The sequence below is a fragment of the Amblyomma maculatum genome, chromosome 5, assembly GCF_055883805.1.
Source record: "Amblyomma maculatum isolate TAMU_Amacu chromosome 5, ASM5588380v1, whole genome shotgun sequence".
Taxonomy (NCBI): domain Eukaryota; kingdom Metazoa; phylum Arthropoda; class Arachnida; order Ixodida; family Ixodidae; genus Amblyomma; species Amblyomma maculatum.
The window spans coordinates 151,658,404-151,673,946 of NC_139348.1; the positions used below are offsets into that span (position 1 = coordinate 151,658,404).

Here is a 15,543-nt window from a genome sequence, read left to right on the forward strand (position 1 = left end):
ACTGTTCACAAACGCACACAAGGATGCATGAGCTAAATTGAACTCCTTGTCATAAAGTTGAATTAAGTTTCGGGAGATAACAGTTTCTGCCTACATTGCAGTGACGACTAATGTCCGTGCCAAACGGATGAATAGCATTCACATTGTTGTGCTTACTGCCACGTTGATGACCCTGAACAGCTTCGCCAGGAAGCGTGAGGCGAAGCCACCGAATGTTGCTGCTCGGAGAACACCCTCTCTGCTTGCGTAGTATAGTGGAGGTGCGAAAGCAGCATGTGACACTTCCAGCTGAGTAAGAAATAAACGGAAGGATGTCAGAATTCAAGAGTGACGGGCTTCAAACCAGCACTTCAGTTAATGTATAATGTACGTTTCGTTACCGAGAGCACTGAGATATTCTACACGAATTAGCGAACAGAGAAGATAAATGTAGGAAAGCGGTAGGATAGGATAGGACTATTGGATATATTTGTAAAAAATGAGTGGTTTGCTGTCAAAATCGAAGCAGAGGTTTAATGAGTGCCGCATAGCATTCTGCTATGATCTTCATACTTAAAAGAATCACTAGCAATAGAAAGCACGGCACGTTTAGCCTCTTATTTCGGCGGTGAGCATTGATAGGTTGAAACAGTGTGAGAACATTTGCAGTAAGATAACTCGCAATAGGCTCTTCGTCTTACTTGTCAATAAATAACTGTGCTGAACTGTACTTATTTTTGGAACATCGTTTTGGGTCTCTGGTCAGGTTGATAAGATACTTTATACTACCGATTTCCAGATTAGATAAATTCTACTTCTGTACAGGTTATTTCTTGTCACTATTGCATTCGCATGGTTTTTCGAACAGAACAAAACTTACCTCGTTGGACCAGTAGTCATACTCGAATAATCGGCGCACCTGGGCACGCCAGTTGAGCTGCAGTTGATAATAATGATCATAGTCAAGGCTTCGCAGTGCACTTGTCGAATGAATCCAGTAGTTAAAAAACGAGCGGGAGCTGTTTTCCTCCTCCAAAAAGTCTGTGTACAGGATCATGAGCCTGCTGTCCAGTCTCTCCAAATTCTCAGGCCAATAATTAAGTCGCAGCTGAGCTACCGTCGAGGCCACGTAAAAATCGCCAATTTTGCTCCAAGGAAGCTGGCGCAGAAACTTTCCCGCAGCTTGTACCAAGATCTCAAGCAGATGCCAGGCATACTCCCTTTCTTCGGCAGTAAAGAGGCTGATGGCACTCTCTGCCGCAAGGAGGAGGCCCATCTTTCCGGATACAATCTTGTAGCAGTAGACATCCCTTCGTCTCAAGGCTCGTTGTTTATCTCCGGCATAAAGGATGTGGCCGCTTGGCGATCCGAGAACAGCGTGCTGCTGCATGAACCACCATGCCAAATGTCCTAAAAGGCGCCAGTGTTCATGTCGGTAAAATATGCTGTCTATGGCTAGTATAATTCCTTTATCCGCGAAAAAAAATGACACTTCCCTTGGATCTACATAGGCATGAGTGCGTAGCTTTGCAAGGTCCAACCAATCTTTGAAGCTTATGTTACGTGTCATTTGCGCCAGCTCTCGGGGTGTCAGCTCCATTAATAACTGGCGGCCGCGCAAGGCTGCGTCGTGAAGTAACGACAGCACGGATTCTTCAACGTCGAAACGCTTGTTAAGCTCCGCAGTGGTAGGAACAGGAGACCCGAATAGTCTGCAAAAGCCTTTATAGTAGTTCTCACGGGCGTTCTCTTTTTTCAACGCTCGTATAAAATTCAGCCACGCCGATGGGTACTCGGACGTGTCTACAAACCAAGCGTTCGTTGTCTGTCCACCGTCGTCTATCTGGCGGATAGTGACTTCAAACCACGTGTGAATTCCCCAATCTACGCTTAGTTTAAAGACGACATGGAGTGGGTGCGTATTCGCGTTACCCGAAGTGTTTTGGTACGGCCAAGGAATGCCATGGTCCCTGGCAAACCGCTTCAATTTCATCAGATTCTCCTCACTTTCTGGTTGTTCCACACACTCTTGGAGAAAAGCTGCGGACATGGCCGATGCATTGAACTTGGAATTTTTCTGTCGTAATAGATTGGTCATGCGCCGTATGTGCGTTCGAATCATTTCACCAGAAAACTCCGTGATGAAATCGCTGCTGGGCTTCCATTTTGAACACACATACGAACCGAAATCAACGCATGGATCTATGCTGTAGTTAAGTGAATCAGAGAAGTAGCCCGCGTGGTGATAGCAGGCTTTTGTTCTGCACGTGCCGTCGTTGATGTTAAACTTTTCGGTGCTTGCCAAAAGTCTCCACAATACCAGTGCGCCAGCGACCATGACGATGACGCTCAAAATCAGCATGTGGGTAGGCGGCCATCGTTGTGTCAAGAATCCACTGTTGCCAGTACGAGGCGTCTGTGAGTCCGTTTGAATCGATGTTGCCTGCAAGAAGGACGTCCGGTTATACTAAGCTCGAAAGAATGGCAATCCCTATTGAAAAAGACCGTATGAGTCACAATAACCTCATACAGATTTCTCATACCAAACTCATACAAATCTCATTAATTCTCATATATTTCTCATATGATGAATGAGTCTAGTATGAGATTATATGAGATTTGTATAAGATTAGCACGAGTTTAGTATGAGAATTTGTATGAGGTTATTGTGACTAATAGGGTTTTTTCACTAGGGGGACGCCTCGCTTTTCTCTATACAAGAGCGTCCAAAACATTAAATGCCGGATGTACATCAGGAAAAGCGAGAAATGCAGCGTCGCATTAATATATACCCACGTGCGCTAGCCTGTTTTAATTTTTTGAGCTGAAGTGGCGGAGCGAAATTTTAATGCAGTTAATTCTTTAAGGTCATTCTGGCACGCAATGACAGTGCAAATACACCAATAATAAAACATAAGAACACCGCCTGCAAGATAGCAGCTCTGGCAAAACTTCACGTGACAGGTCACACTATACACAGGTATAGTGTTACACATAAGCCTGTTGACCTCTGTATGCACTAATCAGTTGCCTAGTGCCTCTTATCCGGCGATTTACCTTTGAAATGTTCGACATTTTCTTTCCATGAAGGTTTTGATCATGAGAGAACAAACAATAAGTTCACAAATAAAGAATATATTGTTCGCAAGTAATGGCTTTGATGCAGTTAGAACAGCGCCAGCATTTGATAAATACCAGAAACGTGCTTCGTAATAATTACCACAGAAATAACAATAGAGTTCAACATAACACCTATGGAAGCCCTGTGCATTAGGGTCCAGCTTTGCCCACTATTTTGCCTTCTTATTAAGCTACATCATTTCTGCTTCGCCACAACCAGCTTCATTTGACAAAGCTATGGGACCTCTGTTTGGCGATACCCAGAACAGGAAAACAATAAAACGTTGCGAAATTCAATTTATTAAAGGCGTGTAGACACATAACGTTTTGGGTTCGTGTTTTATACTTTATTATGACGCCTAAGACGTTACTATACACGGATCGCCAAGTGATATTCGCCAACGACTGCTGAATAATTTATAATCAAATTTGATTTCTACACCTGTTTCGGTGTCGGTTTCAACAGCAGAGCGATGGCTGTGACACCAAAGTTAAATCTAAGTAGCGCAAGGAATCAAAATACAGCGATATAATTATTGATGTGTAGACTGATTTCACAATAATGATAATGCCAGCCTGCCTAGGCAACGGGAATCAAATTAAGTAGATAATCAGCAGTTATATCGCTGTTTTTTCATGCCACGCATCAAGAAATTATTGTGGCGTTACTGCTATCTCTCGGCTTCTGAAACCAACCCTGATGAGAAAGGAAAATTGAATTAGAAATTATTACGCAGACTTAGGCACAAACTACGTGCGGATGACTTACGCATAATTAACCAGCAAAATGATGCCATCAAAATTTGGTGTCTACAACCTTTAACTGCCTGAGCAATATTTTGATACCCCGCTAACCGGGGCGACTCCCATCAGTATAAATTGTGGACTGTAGTTTCGTGATGACATATTTAGTTTGGTTTGATTTGTCGGGTTTAACGTCCCAAAGCGACTCAGGCTATGAGAGACCCCATAGTAGAGGACTCCGGTAATTTCGACCACCTGGGGTTCTTTTACGTGAATTTTGAAGTGGTATTTTACGCAGGGATAACGTTGATTATCAGCACTTATTAGTGCATACTATGGCGTATTTGTTTTAAAATTCAGGTATTCTGAAAACTCTCGTTTCAATGCTATTTACAAAGAGTTTGTGGAACACTTGACCTCGGATTAAAGGCGTGACCCAGCAGCATTAACGCAACCATATGGCTTCCCCCCTTTGATTCACTTCTCTTTGTTAGTAGCTTACTGAAGCGTTCTCCATACCGTGCCTTTTTTTTATCCTGCCCATACTCATTAACACGTTGTACGCAGCACACTGTGCGAAGTGCCCCACGACATAGATATCAGTCCTCGCTTTAACTATGCCTATCGAGCACATCTGCACCCTGAGGTGCAGCGTGTCGGATTGGGCACAGAATGTTCCTGAGTTCGATTTCCCTCTCAATATAGCTATCCGAGGTGGGTGTTTATTCTAGCTCGGCCATATCTTGTAGTTTTATGTCGTTACTCAACTCACTGACAACTCAGCACCGGGACACAGCAACTGCCAAGTACCGACTGTCAGAGGCACGGTCGTGATGTCTCTCTCACAACGTGGACGGCGACATCGCCGGATTACAGCGAGAAGCGGCGGCTTTACTGCTCTTGCGTTAAACTACAGCATTGCACCGCTTATAATTAATGTCATTAGAGAACTCGCAAGAACTACGTCTCCGGGCCTTAGTTGTCGCGAAGCGCATATAACTGTCTTGAGGCAGAACTACTCGCGTGCATCACTCACCTTCTCATGCTTTAAGCGCGTGAATGTTAGCGCCCCCGGCCATGCCAGAAAACAAATTGAAGGTAACTTAAGTCTTAGTTATAATTGTTATCACGCAACAGAGTTAGTCACCTCCATTTGGGGCACTCATCGAGGATATAGCTGCTAGCGCACAAGTAAGCCGAACACATTGCTTTAGCCACTTACTGCTTTAGAACAGTAGGGACACATTGCTTTAGCCGCTATGTCAGAATCTGTTAAACAACTAGCCCGACTAACAGCTTCGCTGATACTTGTTCAAGTATTTGCTCTTCGCAAATTAACTCTGTTATCCCGAGCATACTCCTTGGCATGCACTAGCAAGGAACGACTTGACTGAATGAAAAATATTGCACAAGGATGTATAACAGTCCTCATTAACAAATCCATACGGACGGTTGTAAAGGTAATATGGTAACCATGTCTCAGATTTAGCGTGGCTGCTTATTCACTATCCGCGGGCTGGGATTTCTAGATTCTAGAGGCCTTGGATATTTGATTTCCATCTGTAAAGAGCTACGCGAGCGGGCAGCTCCTGCATGCTAGGCGGTCTTTTGGTGTCTGAAAACCCGCCAACCATTATCTTTTCGGCCCACTCACCTCTCAGCTATTACATGCCAGAGGCCTAGTCCCGATTTTTCGCACACTCTGCGGACGCTGAAACAGTTGGTTTACCCTGTGGAAACTGCATTTAAAGTCCTCTAGCACTACTTAGCAGCTTTAGGTTACCGTCACGTGCTCCGAAGAGTGCGTTTAAACATAGCGCCCTATGGCAGTTACTTCTGCATTAGTCACTGTCCATGAGGGCGAGGTGACGGCAGCCAGCGCAAGATCGCGCACAAACGTTCTTATTCCACGTAGTCATAGCAGTAACCTCCGATTAGCTATGCTTGCCTGAGGAGCGGGAAAAACGGCTACAATGCGTATTCTTTTGTGAAAAAGCAAACCGACTAGTCTTCGGGAGAAAAAACGCGTGATGTGGGAAACGGTGCGTAACTGTGCGGCGCGTTTTGCGGCTAGCATGAAGGCGCCTTAACTCTATTGCCTTAATTATTGATCAGCGGCACCGATAGCCTCGATTGCATGAAGACTCATAGCCTCGCGGGAGGTAGCTGGCAGGTGACACGAATTAGGACTGATAGCCGAGAGCTGTGTGGCGACACTAGACTACAACGAATGGTCTAGCTTGAAGGAGATGACACCTGGGAAGCTGTTCTCGGATGCAAAGGTCCGATCGGAATCGAACACACAGGGGCTCTTGAAATATAAGTCAGGATTCAGTCGCAAGGAATAGCTTGATGTGGCGGCTGCAGATAGTGTTCAGCGGGGTACCCACTTGGTAGCAATGATATCCGAAAGTTTCAACCAAATGTGAAGAAAAATCCCAGAACGTTTCACGGTCATGTATTGTTCACAAAATCCTGCAAGCACCTTGAGGTATCTACATTGAGAAATGATTCAAAACAAAACTGACTAGCCACAAAACAGCAGAACTGAATTCTTTACCTGGTGTAGCCTTGTGAAGCTATCGCAACATACTCGGTTTAAAGAAAGCTAAACCACAATCATTTTTATATCAATCAGCGGGCTTTTATGTTCCATGTGTCATAAAGCTGGTGTTTCCATGCGTTGACGAAAGGGGCGAAGTGAAGAGAGTCTGCAGTCTTTTCACTCCTTGAGGAGCTCAACCCCTGTAACAGCTTCCGAATTTGTTAAGCCAGCGACTCCTGGGAAACTGCACAGCGGCAGCGTAAAATGTCCAGCAAATATCCTGCACATTTCCATAAGCTTATGAACTACATCTACACTTTGCATCCATTTCCTCACAGGCGCATGTCAGTTTGTATGCGCCTACATCTATGAGAAGTTCATTAAAAGAAACAGAAACTTACAAGCTCTCTCAGCGTCGTGTAGTAGTCGGTGCCTATCACAGAACGCGTTGACGGGGATGGCGACTTCGGTGCCTTGGTTTCTTGCCCTAGTGCCTTGTTCTTTGTGAATTCTCGAGACAGCTTCTTACGAAGTGAGAGCAGAATCGAGCCCTTTGAGGCCACAGCATCTTCACAGAGGTTCGGTTTCGCAAGGCGAGGCAGCAGCGTTTGTGTCACGGTCTGGTCTGGGTTAGGCTCTGATACGGGGTCCCGAATATCATTCGTGCACATGTGCTGGCAGTCCACGCTGTGGGACCCAGTCTCAAAAGCCGTCACGACGGGAGAAGGTTGTACTGGCTGATGTTGTCCCAACTTCAGTTCTGCTGTCAGTGGGACGCTTGAAGAGACTGGTCCTATTAGGTGTCATGAACGGTTACCCAAAAGTCCAGTTTAGTAAGCCAACCTTTATAAGCAACTTTGCTTCCCTACTTAGTTGAAACGGTAGACAAATGTGCTAAAGATGGGCACACAGTTCGAAGGAAACTAAACAAGGATTGTGGAGAGCCTCAGTGTGATAGGCAATGTTTGGACAACAAGACGCGCCGAAACAGTATTCACTTGTGGAACCGTTGGTTAGCTGACTGAAGCTCACCCTCAACTATTGTTGGGTTTCCTTTCTTTACAAAATAAAAATTATATAAAAACAAAAAATGAAAACCTGATTTGATTTTTTAAATTCTTATAAATCCAAAATACCACGAATAGCGAAAGACGAAAAAGGGATTTACAAGCAGAATTCAATGCGCGAGGTTACACTTCTGGAAATTGGGTCAGCGAGGGCATTCAGAAGAAAGCAAGTTCTCCAAGAGTCAAGCCCAGTTACAATCAGTGGAACATGTACAAATAATACAGCGCGATGTTAAAAAGGGGTTTCTGCAACAAAATAAGAGCAGTATTTGTTCCCGTACTATGGTTAGCGAATAAGCATGCATCTTACAGGTCCCCATACGAAAGCTTCTTTGCCACCCCTGAGCGCTCAGTCTGGTGTTGGTGAGTGGATTTCTTGAAGAAGTTCAAAGGCATGTATAGTTGGTAGAAATACACCCGCACTACTATAATTTAGTGCACCAGAAAGTAGTTTGATGCACGTTTCAGCAACGCAGCCGAGTAAAGTTGTTCTCTCATCGAAAGAATTTAACCCTTTACTGCACATTGTTGCATATATACGTAGACCAACCAGCAGGACAACGCAAGGTGTGTAAGATGAAAGGAAATTCGTCATGCCCTAATCGAATTACATGCAGCGTAATAGTGATCAGTGGACTCCATTAGACGCCTTTAGCAGTTTGAGTTGCGTGTTGCTGTCTGCCTTTCTAAAGTTGCGGAATCCCTCCCACCGGCAATGATCCCGCACTGTTTGGTCCCAACACGGCGGACATGCGCTGAGATGGATGAATGGATGGAATATAGAAGCATCCCCTTTGAAACGGGGTGGTAGCTTGTTGCTGTCATGCGTACTTTTTCCCCTATATCTTAATAATTAATAGCTGATAGGCAACTAGTGCCATCTAGGGGCCTCAAGCACGCTGCCACGCGTCGAAACCAATGAAGCGTGTGCTCACTGCCGGTGGCAGGGACCCCGCAACTTCAGTAACTTAGACGATAACACACAGCACCGTCTACTAAAGGTGTCTATTATCTGAGGGACCTCCTTTAAGGGCATCGGGATTATAATTTTGTGTTCAATTGTGTCAAGCAAGCACGGATGTCAGACCGCTGTGGCAAATAAGTGCAACAGCCCAAATTGCGTTGCTTCTGTTAATACGACATGAGCTTTATATTGGCGTTGCTGGCCACCTAGACCCACATTCTTTAATCCAGTCCACTAGAGCCTCAGCAAACATATATGAGGCTGTTGGAAAATAAATATGAACGTAGGGCAAGATAAATGTCTCTACGTTCCAGTCCAGTGCACAGCAGCTGTAGATTCTACAGCGGCAGCGGTTGAAAAATGGGAAAATCAAAATGCACCACAGTGTTAGTTGCTAGGTGATGAAAAGATAATTCAGCGCAAGGTTGGCATCTACAGGGAAACCCGACGAAAGACTGTTTGAGGCAAGGCTAACAAACAGATGCACACGGGTAACAACCGCTCTCAATTCTTACTTTGTACTTGAAGGCAAAAGGAATGTAAACATCAAATTTAAGCGGCAAAACCTGGCTAACCGCAATTGGCAATGCACAACAAACATTTACAAATAGGAATTCCTCCTTGCCTTCAAGGTTTTTATGTGTACTTGCGGGAATATATGCAAGCGCAAAGTCGGTCGCCTGCCTTGCTCAAAACCAAGGTTTGTAAGTGTGAATCCGACCGAAACCCAATAGGTTTCTTTATGCCATACCAATTATATTACAGAACTTAACGGCAAGCGGGGTCTTTATTTTGTATAGCATGTTATGTTCAATCTCTTTGATTTCATGCGAAGGGTCAAAAAGCACTCGTCGAATGAACGAGGACAGCAGCCTACGTCAATGGGGTTTCGGACTAAGGACTCTAACCACCGCTACAACCTCCTAAACATTTTCTTAAAAATATTTTCATCACTCTCACGTGTTTTCCCGTTTAACGTAATATTGTGCAGTGTTTGAAATTCCTGCATCATGAGGTTATGTGGCACTGCATCATGGGTTTCTGGACGCAATTCTTTTTTTTTCTGGAGGACACCAGGAATGTTTGCCCATTAGCTTTATATCATTTGGCATTCAAAGTGCCTACACATAAACGCGGTAGAATTGGCAGCAGTACAGAGAGAAATATACTCTTTCGAGGCGAAAGCTTCACTGTGCTTGATGGGACTAGTCTTCGCGTGTCGCTAAATTTTACCTTCAAGTGACCTTGACTTAGTTAAGTGTGGGCGCTTATTTCCGTGATTCGCCTTGCTTTATCCAAAGCCTCACTGAAACTGAGAGAGTGAGAGAAAGAAAACTTTATATAATGTAAAAAAATATATATATAACGTAGAGCTCCCGTGGTTGGGTCCTCATTCCAGGACTCCCGCGGCCTTTGCAGCCCGGCTTTTCCGTTCAATAAGCCAGAGCTGGTCTTAGACAGAGCAGTGCCCCGACGCGGTGGCGCAGTGGTTAAGATACCCGACTACTGTGCCAGACTACCTGGGTTAGATCCCGACCGGCGGCGGCTGCGCTTGGATGGAGGCGAAACGAAGAGGCGTCCGTGTGCTATGGGTTGTCAGGAACGTTAAAGATCCCCAGGTGGTCGAAATTACTCTGAAGCCGTCCACTACGTCTCCTTTTTCTCTCTTTCACGTTCACTCACACCTTCCATCGTTTTCTTACTGCTCGGTTCAGGTGTCCAGCGAACACGTGTGATAGATATACTGCGCCTTTCCGATCCTTGGAACCAATTATTATTAGCATAAAATTATGAAAAACCTCGGTTTGAAAACGCGGTGATACAGAGGTTGTGGATGGAACACTTGCAGTTTTCACTGTATTACTAGGTTCAAGTCACGCCTAAATCTTTTTTAAACTGATTTTATTTATAGGAAGGGAAAGGCGCGGTAACTGTCTCACTTGTTTTCTGTGGACACCGCAACCGCGCCGTAAGGGAAGGGAGGAAGGTGGGAGTGAAAGTGGAAAGAGAGAAAGAGGAGCCGTAGTGGAGGACTACGGAGTAATTTCGACCACCTAGGGATCTTTAACGTGCGCTGACATCGCACACCACATGGACGCCTCTTCGTTTCGCCTCCATCGAAACGCAGCCGGCGAGGTCCGGCATGGCCATGCATTAGTTTAATTATGCTTTAATTTTTTTTTTTGTACTAAGAAGAGCATACGGTAGCTACTTTAAGTAAAACACTGATGTCCCGTCGTTTTTTTTTTCTCTATCTGCATGCTGTCCTTGTGGCATCCTAACCTTTACACAATCGCTTATTATAATAAGTTTAGTTGCAGGCTCGGGTAAGCAGGGCATATCATTTGGCTGCCTCGAGTGCGTTGTCATTTCTCTGTCGATTATTTCTAGGCAGATATTTTAAATCAAACTTTCTGCCGCTTCCTTTAAATATGCATATAACGTGACCAGAATATTCCATTTTAATGTTACCTGTGCCTGGCAGTACGTCGTTCGCTGTATTGGCTGGTGTTGACGCCATGGAAGTGGTCTCATTGCGGCAGCCACTCGCTCGATGTGGAGAGGTGCCTTTCTGGACAATTAAAGGCGTTACCAACGGCGAAGATGGGATTAGTGACGTTGTTCCTGGAGCCTTTGTATCGACGTTAGTCGCCATTCTTCCAGTCAGGTCTCGCTGGGTGGCGCCGGAGTTCGTGCCTGGCGTCGCTGACTGTCGTTGTAGCCCTTTGCTCTGTCTGGGCAGTAAGGTGCCTACTTTCGCAGTCGGGGAAGATGAGCGTGACGTCCGGTGGCTCCTACGCGGCTCTGTCTTATCACTGGAGTCGGGAACTTCGGAAGGAGGGCTGGGAAACACCTTGCGCGAAATCCGCCTCAATGTTTTTGTTCGGTTTTCGCCATGGGTACCAGATGACAACTCCGGCGAGGATGACTTCATTTGGCGGTGCTGAGAGGGTGTTCAGTGACCCTGATGTTCTTACAAGGTCCCGTGAAGAAAACGTTGAGGGTACTTTGCCCGTCGCTGAAAACGCTGGCTGTAGCCGGAAAGCCGACTTCCCACAGCTTTTCTTCTCTAACGTAAAAACGTACTAGATGGAGTCCTGGGTTTTTCCTTCGAGAATTGCACCTGTGGAACGGAGTGCTGGTCTTAATCGACCGAACAGGACGGGGTGAGCTTCTTCTTCTCACTTCAGCTTCACGTGAAATATGCACACGAATGTTTTCTATGCTCTTTTTCTTTCTGCGAACATACTGTATTTTTTAAGGAATGTCATTTTTTTCTGGCACGCAAATAAACTCTGCCTAAAATTAACAAAATCACCGCAAGTCAATGCGTAATATGTATTCCAAACGAATACTCAAGGTATTTATATTCAATATACCAGAGATAATGTGATGTTCCCATCCCTGCTAAGCCCTGCTTTGCGTAGTAACAGGAAAATACGAGATGCCATCTCACAGGGCGCCGCTGATGTTCATGTTATTTGCGGACTGATATCTCTCTCATAATATTTGTTTTCAGAGCATCCTTTCTGCAATTCTGATAGAAGATGCAGTCCCTAGAAAAATGCATATAGGCCTTTCAAAGTATAAAACCTCCTTCACTGACGCGAAATTCTTTTCTCTAAACATAGGGTCCCGCAACTTCTTTCTCCTGACTGGTTGCTTCACAGTGAGTTAAACCGCGACTGTTGCCAAGAGGTGTCTTTGAACGCAATGTGAAGTTAATATACGCTCCCTGAAGGCAGTAAACGATTCCGATTAAGGTAATTGCATAGCGTAACCGTTGCCGTTTTGTCACCTCCTGGCTGTGTTCACGGCTGGTTTCGCGGCTATTAAGGGTAAAAAAAATCACATAATGTAATCTAAATGGGAACACACACAAGGGGGGAGGAGGGGGGGGGGGGGCTCCTTATCTGCTTGACAAGCGTCTATGACGATGTGGATGGCCGACTACAAGGGAGCACTGCACTTTGCTGTATAACCGACCCCATCTCCTCTCCAGCCCTCCGCCCCCCGCCCCTTCCGCCCGGAAACAAATTCGCAGCTAACCCCAATCCTACTCTTTAAACGCATTTTATCATTTTTATGGAGGGGGGGGGGGGGGGGTTCTGCGAGTAAATGAGGTCACGTGTGCTTGCCATGGTGTTCGTAGAGCTTGCTTTATATTTAAGGCAGGAACATGGCCAGCATGTATTTGTAAACAAAGCTGCACCTTTAACCAGCCAGTGCCAAAAAGGAGTATTTTCAAAAGAATTATTTGGCCATTTTACTCAGCTTTTTAAAAGCAACGCGCCACTATACTGTCCGACGTCTTGCATGTGAAAAACCTTAGGTGGTAAAAATTTCTGGTACCCTCCAATGCGGCGTCTCTTATAACCTGTATCACTTTGTGACGTTAAACCCCTTAAAAAACCAATAGAGTGCATTTTAAAAGCATCTTATTGATGCAAACTTTCATTATGTATAAAGGCTTGTTCACAGGCAAGCAGTCGACAGAACACTGAGCGGCGAGCGGCAGGCCGCCGCGACAGCTGAAAACAGGTTTTTGCTTCGCCGCGGCAAAAATCGCTAGCGTTTTAACTTGCATGCGAAAATGGCTTAAGACTGCCTTTTTGGCTCCCATTATATATGTGTGTGTGTGTGTGTGTGTGTGTGTGTGTGTGTGTGTGTGTGTGTGTGTGTGTGTGTGTGTGTGTGTGTGTGTGTGTGTGTGTGTGTGTGTGTGTGTGTGTGTGTGTGTGTGTGTGTGTGTGCGTGTGCGTGTGCGTGCGTGCGTGCGTGCGTGTGTGTGTGTGTGTGTGTGTGTGTGTGTGTGTGTTGGTTGGTTGGTTGGTTGGTTTGTGGGGTTGTGTGTGTGTGTGTGTGTGTGTGTGTGTGTGTGTGTGTGTGTGTGTGTGTGTGTGTGTGTGTGTGTGTGTGTGTGTGTGTGTGTGTGTGTGTGTGTGTGTGTGTGTGTGTGTGTGTGTGTGTGTGTGTGTGTCAATTTTGCGTTCGCAGGTTCAGTTGGATTCAAAAATAGACACACATAGCGTTAACTTCCAACAACTTTATTGGAAATAGATGCAAAATTTATAGAAGTGTCCTTGCCATGCCATCCAATTGCATGCGATAATCATCGGGAATGTAGGTAGGCAATATCGTTTTTAGACCTAATTTAGCTATCGTTCCCGCTTTAATAATTTCACGGGTGCGCTGGTCCTAATTTTACCAACTAAAAAACACTTCTCGAGTAATGTCCTGCAGTTTGTACATGTGTTGCAATGTAGACAAGTTGTCCGTCTTGTTCGTTTTTATTACTGATATTCCAATTGTGCTCATGGAAGCGGTCATTAAGGCCGCGACCTGTTTGTCCTACATACCGTCGTTCACACGAGAGCAGAATCTGGTACATCATGCCTACCTTGCATTCAACGAACGAAGTTTGATGTTTTTTTGGTGCATTGATTAGAGACAGGGCGAACACCTTTGATTGCCTTGCATAGGCTTTTTTACTTATTGTGGATTATGGTTTATACATTAGTGAACATGAAGAAATTGAGAAAAATAGCTGCGTTTGCCAAGTATAACTAAAATGTGTACAGTGTTCTGCACGATTATCGAAACCGTTTTGAAATACTGTCCCGCATCAATCAGAACCTTGTTTCTGCAGAAACCACACACAAAGCTTTTACAATCAATTGTTCTCCATTTTCTCGATTTGCTAGTTTGACAGTGGTGAATACCTAGTTTAGCCGCGCATAAGGTGAAAGCGGAACCGACAGCGACAAACCTCAGGGAAGGGAAGTGGTCGCACGCCATCTCTCAACGCTGACGGAAAGCGTCGCTATGCGTGCGGCTAACCAGATGCCGCCACCACTGCGTTTCACCTGAAACTTCGCAATGGCGTCCTTTGTATTGCCAGTCTCGTCGCAAACAGTTCAGGTCTCGCATCCTGCGCGGCCCAACTAGAGGGAAACACCAAAGCAAAACTTACCGCACAACATAAAAGACATCTATTTGCAAACTTTGTGCGCAGTGTCAATGCAGAGGAGGCTCCGATTCAGGCGAAAAAATTTTATTAATAATAATAATTGGTTCAGAGGAAAGGAAAGGCGCAGTATCTGTCACACTTGATCTGTGGACACCTGAACCGCGCCATAAGCGAAGGGAGGAAGGTGGGAGTGAAAATTAAAAGAGAGAAAGAGGAGGCATAGTAGAGGGCTACGGACTAATTTTTAACACCTGGGAATCATTAACGCGCGCGGACATCGCACGTTGTTCGGAGGTTGGTGAAGAGTTGGAGTTCCTGGCCCTACGGGGTTGGGACGATAGGTCAACGGTGCTTGCGGCGGAGGCTAGCCAGCCACCGAATTTTAGATTCTTGGCTTGGAGCTTGACACGGACGCTTGGTGTTCGCATCAGCTCCTCCAATTTTCGACTGTGAGTGCGGAATTCTTGACTGTTTATGTTTCGAATAGCCGCAATCGACGCATGAAGGTGTTAAGCACCTGTCCACCCTCTCTTCGGGTCCGTCTTCCCGAATTTGCGGATAAACTTTGAGATTGCTCTGGGAGCCGGCCACCGCCACATTAGGCCTAGGCCTAACCCTTCACTCCCCCGACTTCACGGCCCACCAACAGCGGCATGGTGCGCACTGAAGATGGGACTACTGATACTGCATCAAGATGGGACCGAGCCATGGAGGCTCGACGTATGGCTCACCCCGATGTCCTCTCTGCCCAGCAAGCCCCCACGAGCTCGACTCATCAGCCCCCGACCGGCACAGCCACACCAACGCAGCCCACGCAAGGCAAGTCTTCCACCGTTCTAAAGCGTCCGCCACCGTTGCCCAAGCTCCCGACACGAGACCTTAAAATCGTGTTCCGCCCCGGTGGAGGCCTCGACCTAAGTAAACACAACGGGGGATATATACTGTCTCTAGTCACCAGCGCTCTGCAGCTACCGATAGACGCAGTGCGAACACAAGACGCCATCCGAACCAACCCCAGGCACAATTCATTCACTATCAGCACGCCAGCCGAAGACCGTGCCCGCAGATATGTACAACTAGAATCTATAAAGATAATCGACCAAGTCTACCCAATGAAAACGTATATCGCTCCTCCGGACAACGCCATTCGAGG

General features: G+C 45.8%; 1 pseudogene; it reads right to left on the reverse strand.

Annotated features, from left to right (window-relative positions):
- The window catches only part of LOC146189979 (uncharacterized), a 100,686-nt pseudogene extending 93,627 nt beyond the window's left edge, over nt 1-7,059 (reverse strand).
- Between the last annotated feature and the right edge of the window lie 8,484 nt (nt 7,060-15,543).